We start from the raw sequence: 13,919 nt of genomic DNA, 5'->3' as shown, positions 1-13,919 counted from the left end.
AAAATATTCCTAAAAGTGGACTTGTTCCAATCAAAGATGATACTAGTAAACCTATAAATATTTTCAGTCCAAGAACTAGACCTGGACCAAGAGGCTTTAACAAGGCTAGAAAAGTCGGGATGAGAAACCCAATGAGTTAAAAACTTAAAAGGTTTATTAGCAGAATGACCTTTATCCCTAGAGTTCAATTTGAGCCAAAGTCCCACATGATCAGACTTGGGAACAACAATATGTATAACTATATTATTCTGAAATAAAAGATGTCAACCCTCATTAGCCACAACCCTATCTATTCTTTCTCTAAGATTACCTTTCTACTAAGTAAAAGGGGTTCCTTTAAACCCTAAATTTTGAAGCCCACATTTATTAAGACAATCAGCAAATTTGTTAGTAAGATAAGTATTGACAAGACCCCCACCAACTTTTTCCTTTTCATAAAGAACAGAATTAAAGTCACCAGCAACACACTAAAGGCTAGTAACAGTACGACTAAAATCCATCAACTCATTCCAGCAATCTATTCTAACTCTTTCCTAAGGGCTGACATAAATAACCAAGAGAATCCAGTCAAGATGACCATAGCAACTAATTTTCATATGAATAATAAACTTAGATTTAGATAAAATACAGGCCTTAACCCTAGAAGAATTCCAAACACACCAAATGTCTCCAAAAAAACCAAGCGCATCTACTTTTGAATTACTATCAAGTTTAATTTTATTGATAATACTGTCGGCCTTATCAAGGTTGTGTAACACCTTAAATTTAATTTCAATTAAATAATAATTTCGTAAATTCAAATAACCAGTTTTCGTAAGATATTTCAAAATAAAGGAAGGGTTACAAATTAATATCAAATAACTGTTACAGGACTAGTTCAATTACAACACTTTTCAAAATAAAATCTAGGTCCTATAGCAGTCCATATGTCCCTTCACTAAGCCCGGTGCTGATCGTCTTGATTACCTGAAAAATAAATGTAAGGGTGAGTACTCTACACTACTCAAAACACAATAGGAATAGAGTCTCACCTTGCCTCTATTTTACTCAAAAATAAACATAAATAGCATTTCATACATTTCAAATCAACTTGACACCGATGCACCAATCAATCATGCACACTCGTGCGCTCAAGGCGCGCCGCCATGCTTACCGTGACACTGTGATCACAGATTTTCACTATGAATGGTCGCCGATTACCCCCACCTCACGGATACCACGTGGGCAGTCACGGGTCGCTCAATAAAGGTAATGGTCAGAGGTCTACTCAGAAAGAGAGTGTGTGGCCCGTGGTGCACCCGTTCCGCAGTCAGTGTCACCACCACTCCCTCCTCTCCAAGATATTTCTACCGTCCTCATCTTCTACACCCTCAGTGTATCGCTGAATCATCTACAACACATTACAATGGCGCCAACACGCCTCATCACACATATATTTCATTCACACACGCAATATTCATGCTTGCACACGGTACACAACCTATATTCAATTCACATTACATGACACATAGCCCACATTTTATCCACAATATACGGCACATAGCCTTCATTTATTCACAATAACATTAATTCACCAATCAATGACATTCTATCACACAATCACCCACACGGGGCCTAACCATTCCAGCACTCATCACATTACACACCAATTTCCATCAAACACACAATTCTTACTCTCTATCTCAATCACATTGCATTATTCATTGAAATACACAAGAATTTCAATACATTGAGATAGGGTAGAGTCCCATTATCTTGGATTGAAGACCCACACTCGAACTCAACCTCGAACGTGCTCCCCACACAGATCTCAGCCTAAACACTTGGAGAACTCCATGAAAATCCCAAAAATCACCAAAAATAGAGAAAAAAGAGGAAAACCCTAACCGTTTAAAACTCACCTCCAAGCGTTCCCCACATGAATTCAACCTTCAATCTAGCTTCCGAACGGCTTTGGAGACAATTTAATCGGTGGAAAAGGGTTTTGGGTCAAGAGAATCAAAGGAATTTTGAGAAATGAATTCTCAAACCCTCTCGCTACAGTGAGAATCCTCTCGCTACAGCGAGAACAACCAAGTATTACACCTTGCACTTAGGCACTTAGTCTATTTTCAGCCCTATCCAGTCATGCATTAAATATCAATTAGGTCATTAATAATCTTATGAAGACCCTTGCCACCAGCTCCTCTACAATTCTAAAAAAAGCTATTCATAAAAACAGGGAAGATTAAGAAGTATATGAATGATGCTTGTCACTAACTAACCCTGAATCCATATCCAGAGGGATATCAAGAATAGCTATAGGCCCCAATCCTGTGTTGCAACCTAAATCCATATCCATAAGAACCGCCCTATTGGACTTATCAAGTTTGGTATAAAGGGACCAGTTATTATTAGGATTCATACCTAGCAAGCCTTGAATAGAATAATTTTGGGAAGGGTTATTATTAATATTTTTCTACATTTGACTCATAAGACACAGGATATCCTTCTCTTTTTCAAAAATTAAGTCGCTAGCCCTAGAATCCCCTTCAAGAAGAACCTGTTTCACAACTTGATTAGTCTCAATTCTTGAATCATTAAGGGGTTCATGCTTAGGTTTGGGTCTGGACTTAGTTAACTTTTTAAGAGTCTTATTAGAGGTATAATCATTAGAAGTTTTACCTACAGATCTAGATTTAGACCCATCAAGATAATGAGACACTTCTAAGTCAATTTTATCATTACTATCAAATAAGCTCTTTTGACTAGGATAAGATTCCTGATCTAATTCAGTCTTTGAATTTTGAAGCACCCCAAATCTTGACTCAGAGGATAACTCTTTACCTTTACCCCTAGGAGTAGACCCTCCTGAACCTTTAGATTGAGTTAGTTTTTTCCTAAAAGGTTTTCTGACTAACATCCAAGGACCAAATTGACTATGTTCCTCACTAGACTTATCTAATTGGGCTTCCTGTAAGCTTTCCCTAGAATAACCCTCAGGGATAACAAACATTTTATCTTTAGACATTACAAAAGGATGAAGAGAATTCTCAGCAACAATCCTAACAGAGGAAGGTTTAGAAATCTCATTACAAGAATCTAGTTTATGCCTGTACTTCCCACATTTAAAACATATAAGGTGCAAACCTTTATACTCTATTCTAAACACCTGCCCTAATGCTTTAAATGTAGGGATAAGTCTCTTATTTAAGTCAATCTCAACACAAATTCTAGCAAAGCGACCTTTAGCTACTAAGGAGGTATGGGAATTAGCTTTCAGCATAATTCCCAAGCAAGTGTCCACCTGCCATAAGAATTTCTCATTATACAATTCTAGGGGAAGATCTGGGATACGGACCCAGACAGCCAATTTCCTAAGGTTCTGATCTTTGGGCCTAAACAAAGGCCTCCATCGTTGAACTAAAAGATAATGATCCATTATAAGCGAGAGACCTTCGAATAAGGCATATTTATAATCATCTAAGTTCTCAAATTTAACAAAAAAAAAATCATTATTCAGGTCCAAAATTTTAAGGTTACCATTCTTACCCCAAAGATTATTAATTTTTTGACTAAGGAAATTAAAGTTAATGGACTTACCTAACAATTTTATTATGAGGGTAAATTTCAACGGATTACACCAGGCCTCGTAGTCTTCCAGAGAAATTTTTAGCTCAGGGTAAAGATTATTCTTATCATCTTTTGTTACAATTTCATCAGAATCCAGAGGATTATTAAAATCATCCACAACTAATTTTATAATTTCGTCGTCATCTAAGACCAGATCTAGGTCACTAATTGCAAGAACCTTATCCTTATATGTCATATATGTAGAGATATTAGGGTTTGGTGTCACCTGGTTTATGTCGATATCCTGAGAAACATCTTCTTGCATACACGGGTCCATATCCTCCACGGGAGATGATTGAACCCACTTTATCTTCTTCTTGCTTTTGAACACTAAATCTAATTCCTCTTTGGGTTGATTCTCATCCTCAAAAGACTCCATCATTCACTTTTTGCGACTAGATGAGGTTAGGGTTCTGGGGAAGAACCCCTTCGCACACCACCGCAGGTCCACCAGAAGCGCGACGACATCTAGATCGACGAAAGAAAAACCCAGGACTAAGAAAACCCTAGTAGAGCGGCAGGAACTCTCTCTCTCTCTCTCTTATCACAAGAAAATAAATCTTGGAGCGTAAAGGGAAAGATAAGCCCTTGTATATGACAAAGCATATCTAAAAGTATCTTTGAATACAAGAAAAAAAAAAAGTTAAATGCAATGACAATGATGAAGATAAAACAAATAATAAAAAAGAGATGATTAAGTACAAAAAAAGGTCATAGAATAAATAAAATAAATCAAAAAATAAATTTTTGTTTACTTATATAATTGATGACTAAGTATAATTGATAAAGAAAATAAAAAAAAATCAATAAACGAGATTTTGAATGAATATATAAAAATTGTTTACTTATAAATATAAAGTTAATTTTCTAAAATTTTAAGTAATAGTATAAATTTCACATCTCAAATATAATAAACATTTCATTTCTTATATAAAAAATATTTTTTAAAAATATTATAAAAATTGATATATTATATAAAAAAATAAATTTAATTAAGTGTTTGGTCCCTATAAAAATTAAATAAATATTTAATTAAAATACTCAAATTTAAATTGTATAACTTCTTTAAAATTATAATGAGTTAAAATATATATTTATTTCTATATTTAACATGTTTATAAATTAGTTTCTATACTTAAAAATAAACTTATATTTTAATTTTTATATTTAAAAAAACTTACATGTTAGTTCCAATATTTAAAATAATTAATATTTTAATTGAGTATTTTGTTATAATTTAATTTTTTCATCATTAATATTATTGTAACAGCAGAAATTAAAATATTAACTACGAGAACTGAAACATTAAAAAAATTATATTAAAACTAAAATGTAATTTTTTAAATAAATAGATTAATTTGTAAATATATATTAATTATAAAGATTAAATATATAATTTTATTTAAAAAAATATAAAAACTATTTTATAGAATAGAAATAAGCCATGTCATTTCAAAATGAGTTTATGTTTATTTTCAAGTCTTAGTGTCAATGATAAAATATACTTTTTATTTGACATTTAAAATTAATTTAAATTTAAAATCTAAAGTCATATATTCTAATATATTTAATATGTTTTTAATAATTCTCAATTTTAATGGAAGGATTAACAAGTCTTAGAATAAAATTTTCACAGTTTAATTAATTTTAAGAATTAAATTAGATTTAATATCTTTTTAAGGAGCATTTTAGATGTTTACCCTAATAATGATTCAATCAACTGTAGATATTTATTAGCACATATAAATATGAATGTTTACTGCAAGCAATTAACGGACCTCTCACAATTAATTGCCGGATTTGTGTGCAAACGAGTAATCAAAATAATATGATCCATCATTTATGTCTTGGGTTGACTTCTTTTAATTTTAAGTTTAAATTGACAGTAGTCAACATCCTTCGATAAACAATCTTATGGTACTTGTGACAATACTTTTGAACTCAGCCAAATTTGTCCCACATCGTTTTCCAAGCTCGGAGAACCTGATTTTCTTTGAAACTGACCACAGTCAGGTCAGAACGCTGTTTTTCCTAGAAGCTTCCTCTGAGAACGTGATTCTAGAGACTCTCCTTAATTTAAGCTTTGGTAAATGATGTCACTCAAATTTATCCTAATCCAAAGCCAGTATGTGGTTACTAGATTAAAGTTTATTACTTGGACAAAATTTAGATGTCATCGATGTTCTCTAATGCCCTGTTTGGTATAAGATATCTTTTTAATATTCTTCAAAATGTGTTAACCGAAAACGTGTTTTTTGAGTAAATTGTTATATATGATGTTTACTAAGTAATTTTTTTAAATTTTTTTTATTTTCTCTCATTTTTATATTTAATATTAAAAAAATGTACTAAAAATATTATTATTATAAAAATATTCTTAACTTAAATATAAGCTATATAAAATTACTTAAATAATGACAATAAGTAAATCAATAAAAATAAATAATGAAGAAGTAAGTATAGATAAATAATGATAATTAAAAGGAAAAAATAAATAAAAATAAAAGTACATATTTACTGAAAAGTAGGAGTAAAATAGTTATAAATAAAAGAGCGTGAAAAAAACTAGTGAAGTGACCAAAAAAAAAAGTAAAACTGATTTAGAATTAATAAAGTAAAGTTAAATAAAAGAGAGATATTTTTGTCCAAAAAGTTTATATTATTAAAAAAATTGAGTATAATTACTTATTGAGGTGAGAAAATGAAAATTATAATCTCTTTATAATATAAATTTTTTGAGAATCTCACATTTTTTAAAATATTTTTTTGTATCTTATACTAAATATAGATAAAAATAAATTTTAAATAACATTTCTAAAAAGGTTAAAAGATTTTGGATACCAAACATCTTCAAATTAACATTTTGTTCCAATAATTCTTCAAAAATCAAAACCAATTTAGTCCTAAAAAAACAAAAACTTTCAAATAATTTTTAAAATTTTTTAAACAAGTTAATCAATGTATTAGAAATCTTTTTTTGACTTAATAAAATATGTTAACATTTTATCTTTTAAATTAAAATTAATAATAAACTTTCTCTAAACTTAATTTATTAAACACATAAACTATCGTTTGTTTAGTAACTCCTTAAATAATGATTCATATTTCTCATTTTACATTAAATTATTATTATATTTACATATTAACATTAAAAAAAAATTTTAAAAAGCTATTTTAAGGATAAAAATTCCAGGTGTCATTTTACTTAGTTAAAACCAGTCCTGTAGGTAGTTTTATTAAGTTAAACAAGTCTTTTAATATAGAAAATGAAAATTTCAAAGATTATTTTGGCAAATTTTGTTTTTCTAAACTAAATTAGTTCTAGTAATTTATTTCAGGGATCAATTTATTCTTTAGCTAAAAAAATAAAGTTTAAGAATACTATTTTATAGAATGGAAATGACTTGTGTCATTTTAATAGACCAAGTAAGTAATTTTATTAAGTTAAACATGATAGATGTGTAATAAAATAGGCTATCCACTCAATTCAAATAAAAAATATTTGCTTCTTATTTAAGCCTTAAATAAATGTTTAAACTGAACCCATAACCATATTTTATATTTAAGCAGATAGAATTAGCTTGAACTTAATAAAAAATTGAAATTAGTTTGAACCTAAAATTTGAAGTCTAAGTTAAATATTTTGACAGACTTATTTGAACAAACCTAGTTAAATTGACTAAATTTTATTATTTTAATGGAAGGGTTAACTTGTCTTCCAAATAAAATTTTTATTTAGTATTTAATTACGTTTTAAATAAATTAAATTTAACAATTTTTAAGGATCATTTTAAATTTGTAATCTAATAATTATTTAAACAACAGTAGCACATTGATTTGCATGTATCAGAACTATAAATGAACACTGCAAGCAATTAACGGTTCTCTCACAATTAATTGCCGGCTACTGTGTGCAAATGTGCTATCAAAATAAAATGGTCCATCATTTTGGTCCTGAGTTGACTCTTGGACACAACGGAACTTCTTTGAAGTTTAAACTGACCACAGGGAAACATTCTTCGATTCGATAAAAATCTTATGGTACTTGGGGACCACGATACTATAAAACTGGTAGCTAAGTGTGTCCCACATCGTTTTTTAACCTTTGAGAACCCGATTCTCTTAGAAACCGACCATAGTCAAGCCAGAACTCTGTTTTTCCTAGAAACTTCCTCTGAGAACATGATTCTAAGCTTTAATGAATACTGATGTCACTCAATTTATCCACATTCAAAGCCAGTTTGTGGTTACTAGATTAATGTTTTTCTAACTAGGACAAAACTTAGATGTCAGCGCTGTTCTCTCATTGGCATTTTATTCAATAATCATCGTCATTTTAGTTACCATAATTGAAGAGTAATATTATATCTTTAACTGTATCTTACTATGAATTTTTCTAATTTTTTATAAAACAAGTCTTATAAATATAAAATATATTTAATTTTTATTTATTAAGTAAAAAACTTTGTAAGACAATGTTAAGACAGAATTTAGAACTATTCATTCTTAAATTACCAGCGTCCACTCAACCAATATCACTACGATCTCTATCAATATTTCTCATTCCAAGGATGAAAACACAAATGTTCAGAACAGAGCAGTAGATCATGGACCCAATAATAGTGTGAAATCAATTTACTCTGGCACTATAATTGGTAAAATTTATTATTATTATTATTATTTAAGTAACATTAAATGTAAGACAGAGGGAGTAGTTAAAATCATTAGTTAATATTTTCCTATAAGACCTATTGTATACATTTAATATTTTGAAAACATAGAATATATTGGATTTTTTTAATTCAGAGCAGAATGATTTGTGAGAATATTTAGAATTATTTATTCTTAAAATATTAGCATTCAGCTAACCTATGTTACTACGATCTATCAATACTTCTCATTCCAAATATGAAAACAAAAAATGTTCAGAACAGAACAGCAAAACATGGACCGAAAAATAACGTGAAAAACAAGCACCCCCGGTTTTTCAGAATGAATATTTGAAGAAGATGGATGTGGAAAATGAATATTTTGACCATTTACTTTTACTCCCAGCCAAGACGGCAACGACTTGTTCCTTTCAAATTCCATAAGAAAAAACAAGTTTATTTCCCTATGATAGTGTTAGCCACTCTTCCTCTTCTCTCCGACTCAAAATCACAATAATTTTTCTCCTTTCCCTCTTCTCTCAAACCATGAACACAACCCACCAAGCACACACTCGTAAAGAGAGTGAAGGAGAAAGAGAATTCAGCTTCTGGGGTTCATCAAACACCATTTCTTCTCTAAATGATTGCAATCAAATTGAAGGCAATAATGAAGCAAGGCTCAAAAGTGAAGTAGAGTTAGAAGAAAGTGCATACCAAGGAAAAGCTTTTAAAGTTAAGCATTCACCTATTTGTTCAACAGTTTCAGACCCTTCAAGGGGAAAAGCAATTGAACAAGGACAAAGGGAGCTTATGGAGATGATGCAACACATGCCTGAGTCAAGCTATGAACTCTCTTTCCAACACATGGTGGTTGTGGAGAAGCAAGTGCTAGAATCACAGCCAGATCAAAGACAAAAAGAAAGTACCCTTGACAACACAGTACTCATGCAAAGTAGTAGCAATAAAGCTCAACAACATAAAGGGCATCACAAGAAGAAGAGAAACAAAAGCAAGGGTAGTAGACATGGTCAGCTATTTAGGGTTGAAAGCATGGACAGTGAAACCTTCCTCCTCAAGATGTTCTTTCCAACTTCTCTTGATTGGCTGAAGAAGACTAGAGTGAAGAATGGCTCCAGTAGTCGACAATCATTGCCAGAATCCATAAAACAAGTAGGTAAAGAGTGCAGATTTAAACGGTTTTTTGTAGCAGGAGACAGCAGAGGCAATGCTGAAGAGGGCATGAGTCAACATAATGGTGACCACAACAAAAACAGGTAGATATGAAATTTTCTTTAGAAAATCTTTATTAGATAATGATGATGATTATGAAGTAATTTAAGCGATCAATCAAGTAACAGAGAAATTAGTTAGTCTAAATGAAACAAATTTGTAATATAGTTTTGTTTATCTAAAATTTCAAGATTGAATTTAAATATTTAAAAGTAGCAAATTTTATTTTAAAAATATATTTGACATAAAAATTATAATACTTTATAAGTAAAATTTTGTTACTTAAATTCAATTCTTAAAATTGAAGTTAACATATTTCTACTAATGGATTGCTTGCTCTTTGGGTTCACCAGGTGCATTGATCACAGCTTCTCGTTCTCACATGGTTGCTGGCCATTAATTCCTTATGTAAGATGCAAAACAAAGAAAGTGGGAGGATAAATTACTTGTTATATGAATAGTCTGTTCCTTTGGAAAAGTGGGGTGCCATAGAAATGCACAACAGATGAAAATATGAAGCAGGGGATTCAAGGCATGAAGAATCAATCGCAAAGGGAGACACCATAATGGCATTCATTTGCATATTTCATTATTGAATGTTTTTTTCTTCTGGTATTGTAGAAAAGATGTTGGGGAAACTGTCCAAAGCATGCAGTTTAAGCCACAATAACCTTTGCTTCTTTCACTGGATCAGTTAAATATTTGTTAGTTAAAAAACCATAGTCTCGTTACAATGAGTCAAATAAGCATACCGGTAAGGACACGCTTATTGTTCTCTCTTTCTCTACATTTATATTTATAAGAACATGAAATCTATTTTTGGAATGTTAGAGCACATAACATAAGTGTTTTGCAGACTATTCTTAGTAGAAACTTCAACTTTATCTGAATGGGTGTGTTTGGCAACTTGCTCTTTGTTCCCACTGTTTTTAGTCATGAACGCTAGCTGAATTTAAGTATTTTAAAAAACTAATTTTTTATTTAAGACATATTTATTATACTAAAATTATAAAAGGACAATAAATATTATTTTAATGTTTAAATTAATATTTTATTGATTGGTAATATTATTTTAAGAAAATATTAATTTCAATTTTAAGCAACTAAAATTAATTTTTTAAGAAGAATGTTTATTCTATTGAAGATATAAAAAAAATAAATACTTCTTTTAATTTATTAGTTTAAGAATTTAATATATAGTTAATCAATATTTTTAAAGTATTGATTAAGAAATTAATAAATAATTTTTTATTAAAAATATGTTAAAATACATTAAAACTTATGGGAATAGTACCTTTTATGTTGTTCAATAAAAGTATTTTATTTCAAACTTTTAACCAATATTTTAAAAGAACTAATTAATATTTTCTAAATTTTTTTTAAAAAAGTTAACTAATAAGCCAACAACCTTGAGGTAAAAGAACAATTTTCAAAGCATCGCAATCGGACTGGTCCATTTTACTGCTTGCATAAGATTTGCTCTAGTTCACTTATCCCAATAAATCATTTTACAAAGATAGAAAAAATTTGTACTATATAATAATTTTTTAATATTTTTACGTAAAATGGGTATTATACATTGAAATAAATTCATCTTAAACGATTATTTACTTCCAATAGTTCATATTCTTGAATCTAATTTGATGATTTGTTCATATATATATATATATATATATATGAGTCCGTTGCTGGTCATTTTTGTTATGACTTAGTGTGAAAATATTATCCTTATCCCATCGCTTGGATACTGACATCTACTAACATGTGTCTTAATATGAAGATAATGAACTGGACCTCTTTTATTAAGAACATCACGTGGATAAGTGATCATCGAAGGTGTTGGTGTTGTGCCTGAGATATCACCTAGCAAATCAATCGGTGCATGATCAAGTGGGACTTTTAACAAAATTTACCTTGCACAATGAATTTGTCGATGTCATAACTCATGATGTAAAAGTCTACCTTGCACCCTACGTTCATCAGTGTTGTAAAACCTATTAATGTTCATCTCATGATGTGATATGTATTGGACCCTGCCAAATTAAGGAAGAACACAATTTGAAGTGTGTCATTCAACAATCGAAAAATATGTGACAAAAGTGATAGACATTCAAACACCATTGTTATTACCGTTAAACTAGCAGTTGAATATAAGTCGCACTATCTTATCTTGATTTACATAAAATATAGGTTGCACCACAATTAAATGACTTTTGCTTTGTGCATAAGTTGTCATTCTTATCCAATTTATGTGCAAAAAGAAATCGCATCACCCTTGTATATAAAAAAACAAGAAAACATGTTTCAAGTTTCCATCAAAACAAAACATATATAAAGTTTTGCATTTTTTTAAAATTTAGATTTATAACAAAATCTCGCTAACATAATAAAGTCCACATAAAATTGTACTTTACAAACATTGGGCTTAAAGTTCTTAAATAGTTGACAAGTTGCTTCCATAGCTGACACAAATACAACAATCAAGCCATATTATCTTATTAGCTGATGTTGGTTCCATGAATTAGATAACGTGATTAACACAAATAAAATTGTAAAAAATTTTATATTTAAATCCTACTTAGATATTTTTATTTTTATTTTGAAAAAAGGTAAGTAGTACTGAATCCTGATCCTATGCATTCAAAATTTTTGCATTCATTCTTGCATTTATCATCCGATAATTTTTTTCTTATATTTTATTAATTTTAAAAATAAAATAAAATAATTATCTTATTTTCTCTCCGACTACATAAGATCCACACTAGTAGTATTAGGCCAATAGGGAGAAGTTTGAAAACCTTATAATTATAAGATCACAAATTCAAATTCCGTTGCCATCGATTAAAAAGAAAACCTCCATTGCTATCTACATGAAAGGGGCAGGGGTAACCGTTCCGTAAACATGAAATATTAAAAAAATATATTAATCTCACTCCTTAAAGTTGAGCTTAAAAACTCATTAATACTAAAATATTATACTTTTATAACTTTAATTAGAATATTTTTTTTAATAAAAACTTACTCTATTTAAGTTCAACTTTAAAAACTTAAATTAACAGAACTCATTATTGAATTATCATTTTAAAATTGATGATTTTTTTTGTGAGTCAAATATTCAGTCCACAAACTCAATACAAGAATTGTGTAGTAGATATGCTTTGATAACTTAAAGAAGTACTTAGTGACTTAATTATTAGTGTGTTAGGATTAAAATTAAAATAATTTAAGCTTTATTTGAGAGTTAATTTTTCAAACAAAAAAAAAGAGAAGACTAATTTAATTATAATTTTTATTTAAAATATTTTACATGAAAATGAGAAATTCTATAAACCTTATTAAGTACATAGCTTTAAGTTCTCAAGATTAGAAGAATTTTTTATATATTAACACTTTTTTCTTATCCTTCAAATTGTTTTTTTGTCTCTTTCCAAACTTTTAAATAAAAATATTAAATATAAATTTATTTCAATATTGCATAAGTTTTAATTTTCATTTCAACGTGATTATTAAGGATTTTTAAGCACACCCCAGGTAAGTATGATTAACACATAATCCACCACAACTCATAGTAGTCACAATTTTTATACTTATTACCAGATTTATTTGCTAAATTTGGGTTTAGCCTTTTGTTCGTTATGTGGCCCTCGAAGAATCTGTTCTGCCTGAATGATTCAACCTATGTGGCATTACTTGCTTCCACCTTCTTTGTGGTCGTGACATTTTTACATCTGATACTAGATCTTTGATAATTTTCTTTTTTTTTTATAATTGGGTTTGATCACAAATTCAAACACAACATGGACTATTTGGTAATTAATGTTGAAATCAGGGTCTTCAATATTAAAGTATTTTCTGTAAATATAAATGGTTCTGTTATAAATGGTGGTTTGTCTACTGCTTGTGAGGGCGTCTTCAGAGATTGCTCCGGAGCTTGGGTGCTACTATTGTCTTAATAGCTGAACTTTGGGGTATTTTGACTTAATTCTCTCCGTGTGGCTTGAGATAATGGTTGCTGCAAGGTGTGGATCAAATGTGATTTTGCTACTGCCATTCATTTATTATCTATTAATTGCTCAAGTAATCATCATTGTTATCAATTTATTCAATCAATTCACAACATGTTGAAAAGATTTGCAATTCAAATCACATTTTTAAAGAGAGCAATTGTGCTGTTAGTTGCACGGTCAATTTTGCACATATCAATGTTAAAGATTGTCTCTGAAATAGAAAAAACTCCAGTGTAATATCTTAGACGCTGTCGGCATTGTTTTTCTAATGAAAAGTAGAATTTTACTTTGCTGATCAATATCAATCTTTAAATATCCATTTTTATTACGAACAAATTTAAAAATATATCTCTAATTTTAATTCATCAGTAACATCATGACAAAATAAAAATATTATGTCTAAATCTTAAAACCCTGATAT

This window comes from Abrus precatorius, unplaced genomic scaffold, assembly GCF_003935025.1.
Source record: "Abrus precatorius isolate BTA unplaced genomic scaffold, Abrus_2018 Scaffold10, whole genome shotgun sequence".
NCBI lineage: Eukaryota > Viridiplantae > Streptophyta > Magnoliopsida > Fabales > Fabaceae > Abrus > Abrus precatorius.
The sequence above is the reverse complement of the archived record's forward strand: the minus strand, read 5'-3'. Positions refer to the sequence as shown.